Source organism: Pteropus vampyrus, unplaced genomic scaffold (genome assembly GCF_000151845.1).
Source record: "Pteropus vampyrus isolate Shadow unplaced genomic scaffold, Pvam_2.0 Scaffold248, whole genome shotgun sequence".
Classification (NCBI taxonomy): domain Eukaryota; kingdom Metazoa; phylum Chordata; class Mammalia; order Chiroptera; family Pteropodidae; genus Pteropus; species Pteropus vampyrus.
The window spans coordinates 600,447-607,629 of record NW_011889029.1 but is presented as its reverse complement, the minus strand read 5'-3'; the positions used below and the strand labels follow the sequence as shown (position 1 = coordinate 607,629).

At 47.6% G+C, this 7,183-nt stretch overlaps 1 long non-coding RNA gene across 2 annotated transcripts in view; it reads left to right on the top strand.

Moving 5' to 3' along the window:
• The window catches only part of LOC105301689, a 122,210-nt gene extending 118,870 nt beyond the window's left edge, over nucleotides 1-3,340 (top strand). For both annotated transcript variants that reach the window (XR_002776108.1, XR_896756.2), the window contains one exon: nucleotides 3,175-3,340. This is a non-coding gene — a long non-coding RNA (uncharacterized LOC105301689). The remainder of the gene's footprint in view (nucleotides 1-3,174) is intronic.
• The last annotated feature ends 3,843 nt before the right edge of the window (nucleotides 3,341-7,183 follow it).

Sequence of the window (7,183 nt, the reverse complement as noted above, 5' to 3'; positions counted from 1 at the left end):
GTGCCTTTGCCCACCCACTCTCATCCCCCCAAAGCCTATTTTTGGGGCACCTCTTTTGAAATGCGTCCCTCGGTGTAAGTGGGGTCGGCTCGAACCGCCTGACTTGGTATGTCGCTCGTGAATGCATACCACATTTTTCTTAAAACGTACCGTCCAATTAGAATGCACAACTTTGGTTAAATGGCCTTGGCTCTTCAATACACGCATTGCTCAGGACAAGAAATAAATGGAAGGGATCTCACAGGGACTTGAAAATAGTAAGTAGTCCATCCTAAACTGTTAAGACTGGGGTGGTTGAATAATATTCCTCCCAAAATATATATTCAAATCCTCACGCCCTAGTACCTGTGGATGACGTTATCTGAAAATAGGATCTTTGCAAATGTAATTAAGTTAAAGATTTTTAGGATGAGATTGTCTGGATTTAGGGTGGGCCCTCAATCAATGACTGGTATCTGTATAAGAGAAACGAGAGGCAGATTTTTAGATCCATGGAAACAGAACTGCCAGGTGAAGGCAGGTGGAGATGGGTCCAGAGAGGCCTGGAATGGGGCCCTTTTTAGATCCTGAGAAGGAACCAGCATTGCCCACACCTCGATTTCGGCCTGCTGGGCTCCAAGACCGGGATAGGACGAATTTCGGTTTTCGTCAGGCGCCCGCTTCGTGGTCGCTCCTTACGGCGTTGCTAGGAAACTAATTAATGCACGTGGGGATGTCGGGGCAGGAAGAAGCGCGGGAAGGAGGCTGAGGTTAGAATGAGGGGCGTGGAAGTCCCCGCGGAGGCCGAAGTTCCCGCCCCGGCCCTCGATGTGGGAGACGGCGGCGTCCCCCTGACAGTAACCTTGAGCTCGACGATTGTCTCATGTGGGTTTCTGCTTCTGGGTCCTGTTTTCAATAAAAAGTTTCTGAAGTAACGTCATCCGCGTGTGATCCATCTGTGGCTCCAGCCCCGTGTATAATTCCTGCTCTTCTTTCTGGGGTGAACTACATTGTCTTAAAATTCATTCTTGATAAAGCCTTGTTAAATATGTCTCCTAATTTTTTCCTGCTGTCTTGTTTGCCAGTTAATATTTTGTCGTTGTTTCTTTCTATCTTGCCATGTATCAGAAATATCAACAACTGACTTTATTTCTCAGTTTTGTAGCCTGCTCTTTTAAAAAAGTGCCTGTCAGTTTTAAAACAGTCGTCCCCCCCCCCCGGTCCCGCCATGCATGTCATGGCCTTTTGCTCATTTGAAGACACCGTTTTAAAAAGCAATCTTGAAATACTTCCCTTCCCAGACCAATTTAGTTTTTACCTTCACATCATAAATGATGCATACTCATATCACGGTTGACCTTTTAAAATACGTTATCAAAATGGAGACTAAAAATAGTGTTAAGCATTTCTCCTTGTGTTTTTAATATTATCTATCATCAGCTTTTCATTTTCTATCTATGGAGGTTGGAAAATCCTTCTTGACCCACCCTACCCTTCTTTTAGATGCTAAAAAAACAAAAAACAAAAAACCAAGCTTTCTCCTTTGCCTTTATGTATCTTATTAGAGATACTGTTTTTTTTTTTTTTTGTCCATACTGAAGCATTTGAATCACAATAAAAACCACATTCCCTTTGCCAGAAACTCTACTGACTTTAACAAGTAATTTTCCAGCTCATGAGTGATTCGTTAGTTTTATGAAATGAAAAGTCTGTGCACATCACGGAGCTTCCCATGCTTGTTCACTAATTTACTGTAATTTTCCCCCTCCCTGGGATGGCCTTCTGAGAACTAGTTTAAACAGAAATTGAAAAGAGTAAAGAAAACCCAAATAATTCTAGGGCCAGAGATATTGTATGTGTATGCAAAGTGGCTCACTTTTAATCTCTCTCTCTCTCTCTCTCACTCTCTCGCTCGCTCTCTCTCTCGCTCTCTCTCTCTCACACACCCCCCATCAGAAAATACATTGCTCCTTCTTGCAGGAGGCATTGCAGGGTCTATGGTGACAGCCAGCATATAAAATCCTCTTATAGTGAAGGGTAGGGAGTAAATAATTGGGAGAAATGCTACCATCTCCATAGTTTACAAGTTAATCAGGCAGAAACCCTGCCTTCTAGGTGTTTGTAGTCTAGTCAGAGAGAAAAAAATGTGTATACAAACAGCCGGCACACAGAGCTGGCTGCCTGTGACAAGAGCCACAGCAAAGACAGAAGAAAAGCTGCGTTTGGCGAGGGCCGTGTGAGGTGGAGGGGACCAGGCTGCTCACAGTCGCCCACGGCGCTGATGCTGGCACGAGATGGGGCTTTTCTGGAGCTTTGGTGCTCGATCAGGCGTTACTGCGTTTCCGGAAGAATAAGGATTTTCGCGTTTAATATATTTTTGTTGAAATTACAACTCTGTCACTTAATAGCTATGTGACCGCTAGGAAATCATTTAACCTCTCTGTACGTCTGTTTCCTTATACGTGCTATGAAAATAGCACTTCGTTTATAAGGTCGGCGTGAGGAATAAGGAAGATAGTATGTGCACAGTATCTCATTTAATGCTTTGTCGATGGACACATTTCATAATCCATAATACTTTTTCCTTTAGCAAAGAGCTAGATATATTTAAGCACAAGGTAAATGTGCCTTTTCTATCCAGGATGTAAAAAGGATGGTTTTCTTTCTGCCGAGTTAATTTTTTTTTTTGCATGTCAAGAGAATGACTTGTGATTATTGATTGTAAGGACAGAAACCAGTTCTGTGTTATGACATAGGGTTTAAGTGCCTAGAAGTACAGTCGCTTTGGGGGGTGGCGAGGGAAAGAACGTCACAAAGAACAGGCTGAACTTTTGCAGCAAATGGAGGCTCTGTGGTTTGCAGAGATAATACCAAGAAATAAATAGAAAATGTGACTTCCAGTTAGTGGGCTGTGCATCATCTCTGGGGGGCCATTTACACGGACAGTGGTGAGAAAGCTGCTTCCTGCCGTGTCTCATCCAGACCCGACTGGCCTCATCACCCAGTTCCTTCTGGGGCTCCTTTCCCACCTGTGAACCAGGACCGATCCTGAGCACTGCTTTGCGTCACCGGGTGATTCATCAGAATGCGGTCTGGCCTCCTAATTTGCGATCCACGTTTGCAGATTCGCGTACTCACTGAAGTGTATCTGGAGCCCCCGGGTCGATTCTCACTGTGTTTCTCGGTCATTCACAGAGTCGTGCGGAGCAGCGGGACATCTGAGTCCCTGCCGTACACCCTCCCGCCAAGGCCGAGCGAGCATCCCGCCTCCCCGCTTCAGCCCTCCTGCCGTAAGTAAGTGTCCTTTCTGCCCTCCACTCGCTGAGAGCCACGTTTTTCTCATTTCTGTGCTTTTTGTTGGTGATGTCATGATTCAAAGGGCCCCCAAATGTAGCATTGGAGTGATCTTTAGTGATCCCCAAGTTCGGGAAGGCCGTGACGTGCCCCATGTAGAAGAGAGATGTTTTAGGTAAGCCTTGTGCAGGCGTGAGCTCCCAGGTCAGTGGCCTCGAGCTCGGTGTTAATCACTCAGCATTGTATGTAAACGAAGCGTCTTTAAACAGAAGCGCTGATGAAACGTGTGTGGATTGATGAAAATGTCACCAGAGGCAGGAGCCCACGTAGGAGCGATGGTTCGGTATCGGATGATTCCTGTTTATGGCGACTTTCTAGAACATGACTACTGTGAATAACCAGAATCGACTGGGTGTGTACAGTCTTTACCAGGCACTGTGCTAAGAGTAGTTTCATGCAATTTCTTTTTTAACTATGAAAACAACCCAAGGAGGTGGGTGCTACCTGCATTCTCATTTTCCAGGAGAGAAAACTGAAGTACAAAGAGGTTACCAAGCTGGCCTGAGGTCACAGAGCAGGGAGGGGCGAGCCACATGGGCAGGCTGGCTCAGGGCCTGTGGCCTTAGCCCCGATGCACGTGGCCTCAGGTTGGGCTAGCGTGGCAAGTGGGTGTCTGTGGAGGCCTTTGGAGATGTATAATGCTTTTCTAAAACACGGTTTGTCACTATTGGTATAAATTCAGAGATTATTAATTCATCTCATGCACTAGAGAAATCTTTGAGCAACGGAGAGTGTCTTCAGAAGGTCTGTCCAGTTTGGTCATAGAGATGACATGACGTTGTCATCCAGCTACGGCTGTCGTCCAGACCAGCTGGACACTCGGGACTCCAGCCATCGCGGGTCCTCGAGCTGGTCTGAGGTTTACTCGTAGCACAGCTGCTTCGTGAGGAAAAGGAACCAGTCACCTGAGTGTATGGCTCCCTCCTCCTCCTGCCCAGAGGCTTCCCGTCCTAGGCTTTTCAAAAGCCGTGTGTAGTCAGCAATTTATGAATACGAATAACGCGATTTGCATTCCCTTGATGTAATATAATGATTCAGCTTCTTCGGTCCACCAACGCGAAACAATGCATTTTCTTTAAAATCCTTTGTCCTTTATTAGTAATTTTTCCCCTTCCAAATTTGCTTGGTTTTGGCAAATGAAAGAAAGATAAGTTGCGCTTTGATCTGGTGGCACAGAGAGCACCAGAGAGAATTAAAACATTAGTTAAAAGGTGCCAAGGAACTGAACAGAGAATAGGAATTAAGTTAGCGCAGCGAGTTGCCTTCTGGTCCTGAGCTGACAGGCGTTCGTGGTTTTGCTTGGAAGTGATTGTTTTTGCTTTTCAGCAATAGCCCTGGGCTGTGCTCCTGCGGGAAGGCTGGTTCAGTACTCTACAGCCAATCTCTAATTAAAGGGAGGGGCTCTTCTGATATAAGTTTAACCTGATCAGTTCATAGTGGCTGAGATTTGGGACCCGTCACACCCCTTCCCCTCCCCTCTGCCCTTTGGCTGCCCTAGAATTCACTTCTTAGTGAAGCTCTCATTTAATGTGCAAGAGAAAAGATGTAAGGAGAGGCTTTGGAGAAAGAGATTCAAACGGTCTTCCTGCGAAGGACTCCTTGAAATGGAGCGTGGGAAGACCGAATCGGGAGGCTGGAGAAGGTGGAGCTGGGTGGGACATTTCTCCCAGTGAGGCCTCCTGTACTCCGGAGCTCCAGGAGGAAGGGTGATGGGGGGTGGAGGAGGAGCGGGGTGCTCCGGGGACCCTTACCCCTGTAAAGAAGTGAGGGTGCAGAATGGGACTTACCCGGAGGGCTGGACACCCCTCCCTCTCTTTCTGCCCATTCCAGCCAGACGTGGCTATGGGGCCAAGCCCTGGTCAGGTTCTGCAAATCTTAGAGTTAAAACTCTTGAGTCTCCATTCCCATGTCTGCAAAATGGAGTTCGTATTTTGTGCTCTGTAGATCTCGGAAGTTTTTTTTGGTGAGGATCATATAGACATCACGTGTGACAACGCTTTGCAAAATTTAAGGTGTTTACAAAAATAACCAATCTTGCACATAAACATGGAGTTCCTGAACCTGGTCTTGTATCGGCTCACTCACTGTGAGCTCTGAAAAATGACGTCATATCTCCTCAGGCTCCATCCTCAAATTGCAAGGGGGAGGGTGTGAAATCGTTAAAAAAGCTATAGGAATAAAAGAATAAAAGCAGAAATCCTTTGGATGATGTCGTGGATGATGGTGATGAATGTTACAATTACGATGGACTCGGACAGAAGTAAGTAGTTCAAGGTTTCGCGTTTGCCGATCCAGTGGAGTGTGGTCGGAACCCCGTCTCTCCCCTACTCCAGGCGATAAAAAGCCTTAAGTGATGTGACAGGCTTTTGTAGGGGACAGACCCTGGCTATTGATAGTTAATCTTCTTTCATGAACTAGAAAGGCAAGGAGGTAAACATATTTTAAGGGACGACTTCTCTGTGCCGGGAATGACGGTGGTTACTTTTCAAGCATTCGGTGGCCCCCATGAATTCCCAGGCCACTGGACAGATGCTTGGCTGGTCCCAGAGGGCGGACGGAGCCTGGGTCTTTCTGAGCAAAGCCGGAGGTTCTGTGGTGTGACAACAGCTCTGTTCATCCTCAGGCCATCTTCCCGCACCTCCGGGTTGAGCTGCTGTGCCCGCTGCCTTGCTACCGTGGCTTAAATAGCTCTCCTTCCCAGCAGCAACGCGGCGCTGAATTAACTAATTCTGTTAAAAATTTGGAAGTGGAGACCAGGCACCAGTGATTGAAGTTTCCGCAGTCCCGTGGAGAAAAGGGAACAGAAGTGAGTGGCCTTTTCCTTTAGTCGAAAGATCAATGCAGCGTTAAGTCGAAAAGCCCTGCCGAGCTCCTGTCACAGCATGCGGGCTGAGCTTGCACATCGGCTTCCACTTAAATCTAAAGATCAGAGCAGCCCAGAAATTTGGGGGCTCGCTTATTCCTTAAGGATCACAGCCGACTGTTTCAAAGGAGCCGCAGAGATCTGCCTATGCGTTCGCTCACTCGGCCTCTGATAAGTTGGTTTTAGGCATCTCTCCAAATCCAATTCTGCCACGAGGATTGCGTGGGTCACGGCGGGACATTTCAAAACAGAATTCTCCGAGAACGTCTAGAAACAGGTTGCAAGTGCACATTGATTATTTCCAGTTGCTTTAAAAAACCAATGAGATTTTAACCTCATCACCTTTTTTTTTTTTCCTTTTCATAAAGTAACGGCTGGTTGGAAAACATCCCTTGGTAAAAAGCAAACCCACATCAAGACCGCGCATCTTTCCCTCTGCCTATGAGAGAGAAGGCAGTGGCCGAGGATGAAAGGAATAGGTTGGAGGCTAGAAGGAGGGGCTGTGTGACGGGCTGCGCAGGTCTTACCCTCTTCCTCTATAATCGCGTCCGAGTCTCCCCGAGCTGTCAGTAAATATCTTTATAACATGTCCTCGCTGGTAACATCGCTAGGTTAACAGAGTGTGTGTGCTGTCTGGGTCAGGACACTCGCCGGGTGATGCTCATCAGGTTCGGCCTTCTCTCTGCTCGCTGTTTTCTGTGACTGCCAGATGCCCTCTGCAGCCCCCTTTGTCCCCCCACCCCAGCTCCCACCCCAGTGCCCCAGGCTCTCGCTTCTCACTTGGGGTGAAGGTGCAGCCCCGTTACCGCCCCTTCCCCTGCTCCGTCTTGCCTCGAATCTCCTCTTCACACCAGACTCGCTGCTGTGGTCTGAATGTTTGTGTCCCCCCCTACAATTCCTCTGCTGAGCCCTGAGCCCCGAAGTGTCGGTGCTGGGAGGTGTGGCCTTTGGGAGGTGATTAGGTCACGAGGGCGGAGCCCTCCCTCC